The sequence below is a fragment of the Trichogramma pretiosum genome, unplaced genomic scaffold (genome assembly GCF_000599845.2).
Source record: "Trichogramma pretiosum strain Unisexual culture from Peru unplaced genomic scaffold, Tpre_2.0 scaffold15, whole genome shotgun sequence".
Classification (NCBI taxonomy): Eukaryota; Metazoa; Arthropoda; class Insecta; order Hymenoptera; family Trichogrammatidae; genus Trichogramma; species Trichogramma pretiosum.
The window spans coordinates 2,033,474-2,049,464 of record NW_019641686.1 but is presented as its reverse complement, the minus strand read 5'-3'; the positions used below and the strand labels follow the sequence as shown (position 1 = coordinate 2,049,464).

The 15,991-nt window shown below is 38.5% G+C and overlaps 1 protein-coding gene and 1 non-coding gene across 2 annotated transcripts in view; one reads left to right on the top strand and one right to left on the bottom strand.

Moving 5' to 3' along the window:
• Positions 1-15,991, bottom strand: part of LOC106649904 (zwei Ig domain protein zig-8-like) — a 248,372-nt gene that overhangs the window by 47,284 nt on the left and 185,097 nt on the right. The window lies entirely within an intron of this gene.
• Trnak-uuu lies at positions 12,742-12,814 on the top strand. The gene has a single exon. It is a non-coding gene; the product is annotated as a tRNA-Lys (tRNA).

Sequence of the window (15,991 nt, the reverse complement as noted above, 5' to 3'; positions counted from 1 at the left end):
GAGAGAAATGAAAAAGCCCCGTAAAAGTGCTGATCTAATGCAAAAAAGCTCATTTTCAACTTTTAAAAAAATAATAAAAATAAAAGTGTACCGTTTAAAGATGAGCAAAAACTAACGAGTTTGAATAAAGCTACCGAACAGAAAAAAAGGATAGAATGATAATTCCGAAAGCACTGGGGCATTTGAAAATGGCTTAGTCTATTCTTTTTTCAAGCCCTAGATTACACAAGCAAAGGCGAGGAGCTTCGAAAAATAAAAATGGACGTGTTGATGTGTAGCTGTAGGCGCTTACATCACGACGCTTTATCTAAAAAAATCTTGTGATTACCCTTTATAGTTGCGCTTGGCTAACTTCAAGTTATAAAATATAAAATAAATTACGAATATGAAAACTCCGGATCAACAATGGCAAATGAAGAAAAACAGGTGTGGTGCAGTTTTTGAGGCCACAGCAAAATAGAAAAACGAAGAAAAACTGATATGTGGGCGCGAGAGTGGAAATTCTCGCACATACATATATAGAAAGAAATGGGTGTGTGTGTGTACAGCCGACACACGCGAACTAAAATAAAATAGAATAGGAGAACGCGAATAGAGAGTTGTGTTTCCTATCATATCATAGTCTGCGAGCGAGAGAGGAGCTTGTAAGCAATAGCTATATACGCGTACCGTGACTCGCTAAAAGAAGTGCCACTTCGCCAAATGAAACACTAAATTTTGCTTCCTGCTTGCGCGCTCCGAGTCTTTTTTGCCTTTTTTTTGTTACACTTACAAGCGAGCGCAAAATGAGCTACTGAATGGGCAAAGTTTATATGAAAAAAATAGAGAGCACGTACGCTGGAGTGTGTGGAGCTACGAGAAACAACGCGTAAGAGTAAAGTGTGAAACCTAATCGATTTTTCAGCGCTAGAGAGACTAAAATAATCCAGTGTATTAGCTTCGTGGATGGAAAATTGAACGCTCTTGTATGTTTCACTGCATGGAAAAAATATCGACAAGCTTACTTTATGAATCTCGAGTAGCAATAATTTTGCACTTTTGAAGCGTCCAATCGATGACACTGGCCATTTCTATTCGTGTTGAAATCGCATTATTCTCAAGTTCCATTCAACAATCGCATTTTCCATCTTTTTTTCTTGGTACATCGACGTTTAACTCGTTATTCAGCCCGAGTGAGACAATGTTGGCGGCTGGGACACGTCCACACGAGACATTGGCGAAAAAAGCATACATATAGCTGATCGTTGCAAGCTCGGACGGTGAGGAGTTTTCGAGCCGATAAAAGAGAGAAAAACTAGTCGTCGAGCGAGCTTCATTTTTTGTGTAACCGAGCACAGATCCTCATCGCCAGAAGTTTATCGAACGAGTTATAAGCGTCGTGCACGCGTGTCCGACGCGTTCACAAAGGACGTACAATTCGAGTTAGGGGCTATACAGTAGGGAGTTACGATTGATCATGCCTGGTGATCTTTCATCCTATCGTTCTTGTGTGAAATGCCTTTGAGAATTATCAATCCTCTTTTATATATATTATACACGACGAGGATGTACGCGCGCGTTATTTTTGGCGCAGATTTGCGCAATTTTAGACTTAACAGTGCGTGTGGATTTCTCATTATACGAAATCTGTTCCAGCTGGAGTACGCGAGCGCACATCGGATACGCATAGAGGATGCATACCCATGCAGTGATGGAAAATGGGTTGAGGCGTGAGTTATTTTAATTTATTCGATTAAACGCAGCATACGTGTCCTGCAATGCGTCGTATTATATAATCGCAAGCTCGATCAAGCTTGAAAAATAGCGGAAAAATAAATTTAGATTAAATTTCTCGAGAGAATCGTAAAGTTTGAACGAGTGGCTGCTATAAATTCATCGTATACTATACATGCTCGCCTACAAGCGCGCAATGAAATGTCGCGAGAGCTGCGCTATGTGTATCGGGAATAAATTTTCGTATTGTAACAAACGAAATCGGCTAAACTAAATTCAAAGTATGCATATGATGAACAATGGCACTCTGCACGCGAGAGAGAAAGAGGTAGAGAGAGAGAGAGAGACAGAGAGCCTTAATACGCAATGCAATGATAAACTTGGAAATATAATTTACAAACTTCATCAAAATATCACAACAGCGAAGCAGCCGAGTCATCGACAATTGCTCGTGACACGACGCCCCACGCGAGTAATTTCCAAAGGCACGCAGTCGAACTAATTTTAGTTTTGAATTTAAGAAATTATATAGTCACATACGCAGTGCTGAGCTACATACTGTGCATGTAACTATAATACAAGTCAAATTTAATGTTGTTATTTGCAATGTATTACGTTTTGTGACTGAGTGTAGGCTAAATATCGACAGGCAGATACTGCAGGGCTGTTTTTTACGAGGATGAGTAAAAAATTATAAAAAGTATAAAAAATAACTTCCTATCGCTCGAAAAGAGAGAAACGGGATAAGTTGAAGGCTGAAACGTTATTTCAACTGAGTTTCGGGAGATAAAATGAAAATCCGCCCGCGTGCTGTAAGCAATAAGAGCATAACTTATAGCGTCTTCGTCGTCGACGTCGTTGGATGCAAAACGAGAAAGAAGAAAAACTTGAAATAGATTAGATTCCTGGAGAAATTTTGCACTTAGAGGTGGGAAAGAGGAAAAAAAGCTGAGGAGTAATGTCGGATTTGCCCGCGAAAGGCTACGACTGGAAAAACGCGCGCGCGCGTGGATCTCCTGAGAGGCAGATGCAAAGTATTTAGAGAAAAGAGTAAAGGCACTCGAAGAGGAGCAGCATAAATATATGTATAGAACTACAAATCAACGATAAAAGAGGATAAAAAATGAAAGAGACGAGAGAAAAAAGAAGAAGCGAGAAATGAACGAGAGTAAGCGATGAAAAATAGTAAAAGCGGGGGAAAAACGAAGCCTCGACCAGATGCGACACTTTGCACTATCTTATAGCGGATAGCTACACTAAAGCTTTTGCAGCTGCAATGAAGAGCCGTTTCTAGGCGCTCGCGCGTCGACGAGCTTACCACGAGCGAGAGCCGTCGTCTCGAAAAATTGTGTTTTCCAGGGATTTCCCGATGTATATATTCTCTCTCATTCTCAAGTACGCGCTTACGAAAAAGCTAAGATTTTCCACTGCTGTCACACGATCAGTCGAACCGGTGAAAAAGTAGAAAAATGTATCTGCCGCGAGAGTACACACACTGTAACGGGAGCAAGTAGCAGCGCCGCAAAGGAGAGCTTCTTCTATAGCCTAGCCGCGCGAGTATGTAAGGAGAGAAAGAGAGAGAGTTCCACATAGGCGAAAAAAATTCCTTGGAATCCTTGGGAAAGAGATCGCGCCGCGCGTGACGATGTTGCAGTATATGAGTTTTTTTTATTATTTTTTTTTTCGACTCCATGCCAGAAGCCGAAAGTCGAAAGTGTATAAGAATCGCGAGCACTGGCAAAGCGCAAAGGTAGAATCGAGAATAAGCCTGGCGCACAGAGGTATAAGGAGAGATGAAAAGGAGAACTTGATATTTCGCCGGTGAAGCTTTCATAATGCACTAAATGTATATGTACTGCGCGCGCGCGTGTGTGTATGAGCGCGACACGAATGTCTACGCGTGCTTGCACGAACATTGTATATATTGCGAGCAACATATAAGTTAAGTACGTGTTCCTCTGCGCGAGACGCTCGGGATACCTACTTTTTGCCTTGATATGTCTGTGTTATATGTGCGTATAAATATATATCATGCGCTCATGACGACATAAGTCACGACTTAAACATGAATATCGTGTATATTTTGACTTCATATTCAAAAATTCGAAATCAAATTTTTTTTATAAAGTCGTTATTTATAAAGCAATTAAAATTTTATTTATCCATATAATACATTGAAAAGCTGAGAGTGAACGAATTTATAGTTGAATTGTACTTATTTGGAAAAACTAAAGAAACTAATGGTTATTACAGCGAGTCATTAAATCGACAAGAGCTTAGTATTCGGCAGAATTTACCCTGGCACGGATACGAAAAAGTATACGATCACTGCTTTATAGAAGATAACTCAATAGTATTTACGGTATATTTCTGATTTACCAGTAGAAAAAGCATATACATATTCGCAAGCTTTGACTTTCTCCCTTGCTTTTTTTGCTGTGCATGGCGCATTTCATATTTGAGTTCTCAAAACGCCTGAAACTTTGCTGTGAGCGTATAACACATAAAAAGTACTTATTAGCTTCAATATTATGCTTTTGGAATCTAGTCAATGGAGTTTTAACGTAATTGTCATAATGAATCGCTTAATTTAGAATTTTTTTGTGCATTAAATTTTTTACTCGCAAGCTTTGATACGTGACCACGTGCGGGAGTAATAATTCTCTATTCGTTAATGTCTGTATAAAAACGCTAAACCTTGCTAAGGGTAGAATGGAAAATTTTACAGAAATAACGATAAAATGATATTGCACATTTTGTATTTAAATAAATAATTAAAAATATATTTGAAAAAAATGGAAGACACGGTTATTTCACTGAAGTGCTAAACATTGTTTTCTATATTAAAATGAAATTGTGAATTGTCAAGTATTAATCCATTCATTCATTTCAATAATAAATCTGTTTGACAATTAAAATGTCGCTGCTCTCTATTTTAATAATATCTATTTGTCGAACGTCCAGAGCGAGTGGGCATGTTCAGCGCATGCAAGATATATTAATTATATAAACTTTTGGCTGAAAACTTCATTAAAATGTTATCAATGTTGCTCTGTACGCATCAGTTGGCATACGGAATACCGAGTTTGAAACTGTCTGTGTCTATTAATAGATTAAAATTATTTCATCGGATTTCAATCGAAATACTCGTGCTTGTGATAATTTGAAGCTTCGTAATGTTCTCACTATGCAAAATCAAAGATATAGCAGTCACCAAGTGCCTTCTTTGCTTAACGTATAACACACAAGAAAATCATTTTTTCGATACGTCTTACAATGTTCCTCGTGCATGAATGAATTTCATTATATACCTATCCAGCGCTCGTCCTTCGAGTTACACACTGTATAGGATGCACCTGTCACATCTCAGAGTGTCAATTTTCACGTGCCAAAATGTATCCCTTATATGTCTCGTCTTTGTGCGCGTCTATGTTGTTCTTCGAAATATTTCGCTTTGCAGCTTGTGCGTATAACATTTTTGAGCTATAATGCACACACATACATGCTCCCAGATGTGCGCGAATCGTTACTCTCGCTGCTGGTGTACTCTTAGACGTACATATTATTATGTTATACATATACTCGTGCCCCATATAAAATGGATATTTCGTCGAGAAATTTCACGGCTGCTCAGATGCTGAGAATTTTCCTTCCCCCGGACGTTGTATTAAATTAGACGGAGCGATGCTGCCTTTCAAATGGACTCACGTGCAACGTACTACTATGAGATATTTGTCAAAGTTTATGATTATTATTTATAAATAAGTGCAATATGTATAAAACGAAATTTTGAATAAATAATATGCATATATTTTGTAGTGACTGCGATGTTGAACATAAATAATTTTTGCTGGTAATTTTATGCAAGCATTTTGAAATGTCTATCAAGTAATCTAATTTACATAATCTTTCAAACGTCTTATAATTACGGCTGACTTATTTAACTCTTTCTACTATTGTACAGATAAAAATTCGACTGTAAACTTTTTTTGTCACACCATTTTTGCGAATAAGAAGTTGGAATTTTAAAAATCTGTCGTTAAAATATAACAACGACCGTACATAGAAAGACGAGAGAGGAGAGAGAAGTAGAAAAAAATGAGGGGGAAAAGGGGGGGNNNGGGGGGGGGGGGGAAACCAGCAGTTACCCTTGGCACATGCGATTGTACAACGGTCCGTCATATAACAGGTGTTTGCGCTATCCAACAAAATTCAATTTTACCTTACTCGTTTCGTGGTGGCGCACAGGCAATACTCTTCCCTCTACCACCGGCTCCCGTAATGGTATATGCTTGGGACCGCGTGTGCAGAGTGAGGGAGAGAGACAGCGACACATGTGGACGTAACTACGAGAAATAAGCTCGCGATTTGAGCCCTGCTTCTTTCCGGCTGTATCAAATTGATTTTTTTAAAATCGTGTACATAAGCACACGGTGTATTGACATTTTTTATATACATATATTGCCTTTTTTCCACATATATCAGGCGAAATGCGAGGGATACATAAATGTCCAAGTATGTAAGTGAGCGTGGATACACAGAAAAAAGGAAAGAAACACGAGTATACGTGAAAACGGTGTAGGATAGAATATAAGATTGTGTATATGCACGCATCGTAAATTTCATTTCGTGTGATGTCTATATTTTCTCCCTCAGCTTTTCTCCCTTTGCTAAAAGTTTGCACTATTTTTACACGCACATACGTGTGATATATTTTTCGCAAAAACGTTTATTATCATATCGATCGATGAAGAAATTCCTATTCCTTCGTCGATAATTCACTACCCAAAAGTTTCATTTTCTCGTCCAAAAATGTACTAATCAAACGATTTATAGATCCATGTACTCCATAAAGTACCTGCTATAACGCGCTTGAATTTCAAACTGAATACCGGATGTAGACTGAGCTTGAATGCACGTCGATTATACCTATACGTACCGTAAAAGACCGATGAAGCCGTTGCTCTCTATGCAAAGACTTTTCAATGGTCAAGTCCCCTATGTCCATTTTATTTTGTGTATACTCTGTACAGCTATAATCACTTATTTAAGCATTTTTTTGCTTTTCTTATCTTTTTCTTTACCTTTATAAGTTCCACACCCATAATCTTGAATTTTATTATAATAAATATCAAATGCATGAAAATATTTACATCATACGCTGAAAGATCGACTGAATTACAAAAATAGCTCTCAGGAAAGAAAAAAAAAGAAGAAGAGAGATTTGGGAGAACTAAACGACAATGACGCAAGAGGCAGTAGAGTTGTCGGTGTTTCACAGACCTTTTTCAACGGATTCACCTAGCATTTGTCCTAGTTTCATTTGCCACATTTTATACTTTTTTACCACCTACTTTTATCTTTATAGATTCCACTCTTCGTGCGTACTTTATAAGGACGTAATATAAGAATTTAATGCGATTATGCGTCTCGAGGCTTTTATTTTTTAAACTCGTGAGCTTCAGCCGAACTAGTAGGTGTGTTGTCTGAGTGGTTTACTCTCACCAACGTACCTGTCCAATTTCCATAGCATTGCCATTGTTTCTTTGATTTGTTCTCTTATCTATGTACGTAAGCACGTGCAATTTTAACTTTGGATCTTGTGCGCTTCTACCACATGTACAGAAGAAAACGAGAAAAAGCACTGAGGGTTATACACGAAAAGCATATCAAAAGTGCAGTATAAGTATGGATCTGTGCCTCGAGTGTATGATAGGAAATAGTAAAGTGGCGTTTGAATGTGAAATGTGCCTGCGGCTCGCAGATTACATAATCATCATGTTTAGTGTGCCAATTTAATGCTAGGGTAAGATTGCGCATATGAGATTTTATCATTATACGCTGGGCGATATTTTTGAAATATTTCGACCGAAGCTACTTCTGCTGCATATATAAACGTCAGACACACGTAAAATCACAGTTTCCCATTTTGGATCAAGCAACGTTGAGCTTTCTCTCTCTCTCTTCTCTTCCTCTCTTTTGCTCGCTAGAGGTGATTCCGGAACTGCAGCTCAGCAGTAATATAATTAACAAGAATTACAGTGGTCCGCGAATGCACTTATTTACGAGGCAAGTGAGGAAAAAAAACCATGATCACTCGATTCTGCAATGCAGCTGAATTTCTGCCGCTCGGATCTGCACAGTGTGGAACAGGCGGATTCGCGTCGCGCGCGGCAATAAAAAATTATACGCTTATAAGAAGTCGAAATGGTGGGAGGTTGCTTTTTGCAGAAAGTGCAAGGTACGACGAAATTTTTCAGTTCTGCCACTTTTGCTGCACACACACGCACACACATACCCCACACATGCACGAGTCAGTCGGGGAATACAAGAGGCAGCGAGAAAGAGCGAGAGCTCTTCTATGCCCTACGGGCGTGTTTCGTGATTTATCGCGTATATTTTATCGCGCGCTTCTACTGCACTCGTTCTCGCGCGCCCGCAAAAGCTCGACTGGAGAGAGTTTATGCACCGTATATAGGCGCCCTGTAAATGTAACGCGTGTAGAGTATTGCTATATAGATGGGCGAGCGAAAGCACACGCACGCAGATATATAAATGTCGCTCTTGCTCTCTATCTGCGGCGCCGCGCCGCTGCCGTCGCGACGTGTGCCTAAATTTCTTCTCTTTCATTTTCCTTGCCTTTTTTTTCTGCTTGCGGGGAATCCGACACCCGTTAGCAGCGGGAAGGCTGTTTTGCGAGCAATCGTCAAATCGGAGCCACAATTTCAACGTGTTTTTACGACAGTAGAAATTATTTTTCGCTTTGCAACGATCTATTTCTGAATGTCAGTTTCTGACGATTGTTTTTCAAGTCACACAAAATGAGAAAAAGGAAATCTTTTTCGTTAAATAAACATGATTTACACTTGATCCTTTTGTAGATACCATTTGTTCTTTGCAAGTGTATGAATAAAGGATTTTAAAGGATTACTTACAACATATAACGATAGAGCAGTGGTACGCCGTTATAGGAAAATAATCCGTGAACCACGCAAGCGCACACATATCTAGAGCTACGAGTAAAAAGTAAATCGAAGGCTGCGCACTGCACATCTGGCCGCACAAACGCTTGCGCGAAATCTCGAAATATTCCGAGCAATTAAAAATATCACCAGCCATCCGTTTTTCTGTACTCGTCCTATTTTTTTTCGAGCATCGTACGTACACGTAGTCCAGGTCACGCAGATGCAAGCGATTCGGGGATCGCTTGACTACACCGATCGGGCTTCTGCTACAACTGCTTGCCTCGCTCGATGCTTTTTCCCTCAATGACTATCGCTTCCAATAACACGAAATCCCTAGAAAGGGTTAACGCTCAATTTCCACTCGTGCGGGGGGTGGCTGGGACAGTTAGGCTGCAGGCCACCGTCACGGCAAAGGCATAGTTTTCATGCGTGCATATACATAAATGAATCTATCCTGGTCTATCTGCGTGTGCACGTGCACAGACATAGACTCGAGCACACGCGTGTATACACCGAGTATATAGAGTTGTTCGAATTGCGATGCCGGGTCATACCTATCCTATATCTATAGACTGAAAAGGATAGGGCGATAGAATTCGCGCGCCCGTTTGAACTAGGAAAATTGCTGCTGAGGGTACGTATATACAGAGAGAGTGAGAGAGAAAACGAGAGAACGAGGTATATAGTTACGCTTGTTTCAAGCCATTGTTCCTTTCATAATGATCGCCCTTTCACTCTGTCTCTCTTTCTCTTTCTCTCTTGGTACGCTGCTATATAGGATAGTACTCGGCGCCCGAGCCATCGTCGTCGAAACGCGAAATTTGCAATCGCGGCGCTGGAGCGTGAAAAATTCCTACTGATAAAGATCGATTGATTGAGAGTCTGAGCCAGGCAAAGCACGAAAAAAGAAAAATAAAGACAAGTAATTGAGAGAGAAACGTGCATCAGCAGTTACTTACTTCTACAGTATCGTTGAGCATTAAAATATTATCCATCATGTACGTATCTTGTGTTACAACATGCAGGTACAAACAAAAAAAAACAAGTTGAAATTGGTAGGTAATCGATAAAAATAGTTTTTTCAAGTGCATCGCTATGACGAGAACATCGTTAAAAAATGTGTTAGTGTGTTATTCTTCTCCAGCGAATATTATTTTAGCTCTTGTATACGCGCGACAATTATGTCAAGATATTCCAATAGGTCTCAATAGTCGCGCGCTCCCGATGTTTTTATAGTAAATACAGCACGAAAATGGCCAAAGTCTATATGGATCAATTTTTTTACTCATATTATCTTTCCACAAAGCAGCAGCAGCATCAGCTGTAACGCTCGAGAGCAAATCTCAGGGCACAAAGTCCATCTCATTCATGCCACACGGCTATTGTATATTATATATATAGCTCAGCAAAACGCGTGACAAATGCGCGCCTCACTTTAGCGTGTGCATCCCCAATTCCGATAACTACCGGGTAGTACACTAGCTTTATGTTAGCTTGTTTAGTGCTGCACATTGACAAAGGCTTGTATCCCCTATGTATAGTGCGTTTGACCACTAGCATGTATTCTCTCTCGCTTCTCTTTTCACTCACAGTCGCACTCCACAGCTGTACTTCTTTCTTTGTCGAGTTAGTATATATGTGCACTCGTTAAACTCTGTATAGAGAAGTATTATTTTCTTCGACTCGTTTAGAAGCCCGATTATAGATATGGCCGATTCTCTGTGAAATCGAATGGCCAAAAAAATTTTTTTTCTGCAAATATGAAAAACTTGCTGTTCCCGATGTCAGAAATGTCCCCAAATTTTATTAGAATTTTTGGGACCATCTATCACTCTTTTTCAGGGGCCCGAAGTTGGCCATTTTAGGGTTTTTTTGAAATTCATGAAAAATCACAAATATTAAAATAATTCCTGGATTAAAGTAGAATGATTCAAAAGTAAAAGTGCCCAGCAACTTTTTTGTTGGAAATTGTCCAAATTTTCAGAAAAAAAAATATGCCAAAGTGATTGGAACAATCTAGGTAAATGTAAAGCAAAAAAACTGCAAAAAAAACATAAAACAAGAAATCTACTCGAGTTCGAATCGGACTTTCATTTCCTAAACTATGTAAAAAGCTTCCCAAAGATGTCAACTACTGCCTGATAAAGTTTTGTAATGGGTCTTAAAGTTTAACTCAATGTAGACAACAATGTGTGGTGGTATGGTGGTGGTGGTATGGTGTGTGGGCCTAAAATGCCTAAAATCACCAAAAACAGCCATTTTCAGTCCTTTTTTGCACGTTTTTCGCCATACATTATTGTCTACATTGAGTTAAACTTTAAGACCCATTACAAAACTTTATCAGGCAGTAGTTGACATCTTTGGGAAGCTTTTTACATAGTTTAGGAAATGAAAGTCCGGTTCGAACTCGATTAGATTTCATCATTTATGTCCACTTGGCAGTTTTTTTGCTTTACACTTACCTAGATTGTTCCAATCACTTTGGCATATTTTTTTTCTGAAAATTTGGACAATTTCCAACAAAAAAGTTGCTGGGCACTTTTACTTTTGAATCATTCTACTTTAATCCAGGAATTATTTTAATATTTGTGATTTTTCATGAATTTCAAAAAAACCCTAAAATGGCCAACTTCGGGCCCCTGAAAAAGAGTGATAGATGGTCCCAAAAATTCTAATAAAATTTGGGGACATTTCTGACATTGGGAACAGCAAGTTTTTCATATTTGCAGAAAAAAAAATTTTTTGGCCATTCGATTTCACAGAGAATCGGCCATATATATCGTGCGTGTGTCGAGAGACGGAGAGAAAAGCTACTGCTGTTTATATATAGATAAAAAAAAAGAAAAGCTGATAGACCGATGGCATTGTTCGATATATAACTACTAGTGGTAGAGCGGTATTAGTCTGCTGTTGCAGGTCGTTGTCGTATTGAAGAGATGAAAATGATATAAGGTGATAAAAGAAGGCCAATGAAGCGCTTAAATGACTTGGAAGAAAAAAGAACAGAAGCAAAGAGAAAGAAAAAGAATGAAAGTGAGCGACTGATGTGGCCAACGCTACGTTATTAACCGCTTTTCTTTTTTATGTTGCACGTACGTGTCTTGTGCGAAAGCTTACGGCACACATACCATCACACGCATTCAAAACATTATACATTGGTATATAACTCATGCTAATATGGAAAAAAGAGTACACTTTTTTTTATATTCGTACCGCTTGTACACTTAAAGAGTGCCTTATTAAGGCCGTAGTTTATTTAAAACAAACGAGAGCGGAATATAATTCCCCCATTTGCTTGAATATTATGATTGTTGTAGCCTCTGAGCTACTCTCACTTCCCTTGATGTGACAACATCTAATTATACTTCCACGAGATTCACGTTTAATAATATAAAAGTTTTAAATTATATACAAAAAATTGTAGTGCTAAATAATGATTTACCTATTGTCTTAACCGACTTCAGTTGAAGATAGTTGATGGTTGGTAGAAAAAAGATAAAAAAATTCATAAGGAGACAAAACAAACTTAAGACGTCGAATTCAAAGTTTTAAAAAAAAAGTAAATGATCAAGTAAATGATCACGTCAACAGCTAGACTCAGTAACAGTAAGACGATAAAAGTTTTTATGGATAAAATATTTTAAATTCGAGATGGATATGTAATTAACAATCTGTTTTTAAATAAGAAGTATAAATTTTACAAATAGTTGATGAATAAATTACGATGCAGAAATATGAAATTTTGGTTGCCCTAAAAAATCAATAGCAATGATATTTATTTCTTTGTTTAGCAACTAATGTATTAATATAAAACCATTCATAATTATAACTTACTTTTTTTCTGTATAAAAATTAATTTTAATCATAGCACATGTCGTTTGCTAAAAGGAGAACGAAGGCACTTCTTGATACTTTTTAATGCCGAAGAATCATTAAATCACATGCTCATATAGGTATAGTTATGCTAGTTGCGTAGATGTCCATTGCGCACTTTTCTCATTGTAGGAATGACTGCTAAGTGTTATGCCCGTGTGATTCTCAATACCAGATTAGTAATCATCGAGCCCGGATAGCTCAGTCGGTAGAGCATCAGACTTTTAATCTGAGGGTCCAGGGTTCAAGTCCCTGTTCGGGCGGGCTCTTTTTTGCATTTTATTTGATCGCTTATATTATACAAATGAAAACTGTATTCAGCTTTTTTATGTTCAATTTTATTAAGATTATTTATTAAATGATAACATTTTACTGAAAGTTAATAATTTAAACACTAAAAAAAAATTAAGCTTTGCACAAGATATTTACTTCCTATTTCTACAAAGTTGATCATTAATTTTAACTTGAACATAGTTGTTGATGAAAAAACTGAGTTCAATGAACACATCATATGTATAACAAAAAAAAATGTGTATTTTAAACTCCACACTCCCTGGTAGAAATGCAACATTTTTTGACCAATAGTGTAACGCTTTTTCTCATATAAAATGGCCATTTAATGGACAATTGCCATGAATGGCCATTAAATGGCCATTTTATATGAGAAAAAGCGTTACACTATTGGTCAAAAAATGTTGCATTTCTACCAGGGCTATTGTACTTGGTATTATGTAGACAAAAAAAATTGAAAAAAAAGAGAACCGAACGAAAGTCACAACTCTCTTGAAAGCTATTTCGGTACTTGTTCGTCTTCTATACTTTTCCTACTACAAATTGTTACAGGCGTCTTTACAAAATCGCCTCCAGTGAAAGCACTTCCATTCTCACTCTTTTAGTTCTCTTAGTAGCAAATTTGCCTGAAACTCTGCCATTGCCTCGTCTACTGGCGTTCGATAAATTCAAGGTGACAACTTCAGGATAGACTTTGTGCTGTCTAGTCTTCGTTTTTTTCTGTACGGCTACGTTACTCCTAATTATCGATTTATAATTATATTCCACAATTGTTTAATTTTTATTAACTTTTTTTCAGGCCATAAACCTTGTGCGTGCAAAATTAAGGGCTACTGTACTGCTAAGTAGCTATAATCGTTTAACTATAAAATTCAATGAATTCAAAGATTCGATCGTTTATCGTTATCGATATTTGCCGACGACCTCAAGATTTTCCCAGAGGATTATTATTGTAAGCTGGCTGAATTGTTCAAAGAATGATTTTTTGTAAAAGAAACGATGTAACTGAATGAGAGCTGCTGAGCATTACATCGGAGATGATACTTTTTTTCTCTTACTTTCATTCGAGAGTTTGATGCCTTGAATTATCGAATAATTGAAAAGTTTTCATTTATTATAAGTACAGACTGTAAAGTTCAGAGCTGAACAATCGAGCTCGCTTCTCCATGACCTTAATCTAAGATTCATCGATATCAATATCAAATAGAACCGGTATGATGGAAGTGAGCTATAAAATTGAAAATTGGGTCATTCCTTCATATATTTTCACTGACACTGAATAAACCGTTTGGAATATTTCAGTACTCTCGGCGCAAATTCGTTCTCTCTCTTCTCTCTCTCTTTCTGGCAGAAAACTGCAGCACTACGGACAAACGTTACTCAACGACACGACTAAATTTTAATCACTATACAGCTGCGCGCGCTGCACACTCCGCTACAAACCGTTAATTTTCTCGTTTGAACGCTAATTTTTTCCTCTCTTGCGCTGCTGCTGCTGCTTCAAAGCTCGTTCGCACCCAAAACTTGGCTTGTACGCGCCCTTGCTGCACACACATACACATCACACGCGGAGCGTACGACGTATATATAAGTATACACCTTTAGTCGCGTGGCAGAGAGCGCGCCTGCAAAATATAGCCATCGTGCTACGAGGGAGAACGTGTAATCCGGGGTTGCAACGACGTGCAGGCATTATTACTCACCTAGCTCGCGCGCAGTCTCTTTATACGTTATATGTATAAGCCACACAATGTGTAATTTGTTTTACAGCATTGAACCGAACGACTGGCGCGTCCTTAATATATATAATACTCTCTAGTTGAAGAATTTTTATTAACTCATTATGCAATTTTTATTAACTCTCGCTTTCTCTTTATGCAGAGCGTGAGCTCGCACGCGTGCTTTCGCAAGTGTCGTTTGCGTGCGAATTTGTCAGTCGCGAGCGTTACGGGTGTAAAATTATTTCCAACAACATAAATTTCCTTTGCCGCGAAAAAAAGGAGTATACATAATTAGCATTACACGGTTGTGTATTTTTCTCTGCGATTTTTCTCGCTTGCTTACCTCATTACACAGCGCACAATGTGATTACACGTTAAAGCACCATTTGCATTCCCGCGGTATTACAATGAAAAAGCTCGTTCAAAATTAATTTTAATGTGACCGGAAAAAAAAAAAATATTTTTGTTCAAGCATTAGTCGAGTAAAAACCAGTGTAATCAAGCCGCGTAAAAATGCCTTCAAAGTCTTTACTCAACAATTGGGATAGTCGTCGAGAATTGAATGTAACTTATTCTGTTGAGAAGACAGGTTAGTAATAACATCTACAGCATAGTTACAAGAGCGCACTTCTCATTTTTGCCTCGCCTCTCAAGCGCATTTAAAAGCCTCGAAACGTTCTATCCATGTGTCTATCTCTTTCTCTGTGAGGGTCGTGCATTTCGCACAGTATACGTGTGTAGAGCTGTTACACGCAAGATTTCACGCTACTAGACGCGAGAGAGGGAGAGAGAGAGAAGCCTTTTGCTGTATTACCTTTGTCAATCTTCATTTGCAGCTCCTCTGAAAATTTTCCAGAGCTACTGCGCCCTACATATAGCGTAATGCCCGAGTTATACGAATGACTATATTATACACATAGCCGAAGAGCGAGCAGAAGCGCCGCGAGAGCGAGAAAGAGAGAGAGAGAGAGAGAGAAAGAGAGAGAGAGAGAGAGAAAGAGAGAGAGAGAAACCCTGATGCTTTTGTACGTCAAAGAGATGACAATTTCTAGTTAACTCGGGTGCGCGTGGCAAGCCCAGAAGTACGGTTAATCCGCTATACGGCGAGCTGCTTCATTAAAGTCAACGATGGGTATATATATAATAATATATTTCTGCACGCGCGCACACTTACTTTGTGCAGCCGAATTTTCTTGCTCCCCGCTCGGAAAGAGTTACGCGCAGGGCCATTCGCTCTTGTGTATACATTTTAATCATTTTAAATGGAATTTTTAGCGAGTGTAATATTGCGTTTTTACGTTGAATCGTGCGCAGTCTGACGATAGTGGTGATCTGCTTCATGTTCTTTAGGTGATGTAACGACTGCAAGCTCCTGAAACAAAGTACACACGTGGAGTTTCGGGTGTCGCGAAAGTGCACTCGAGGAAA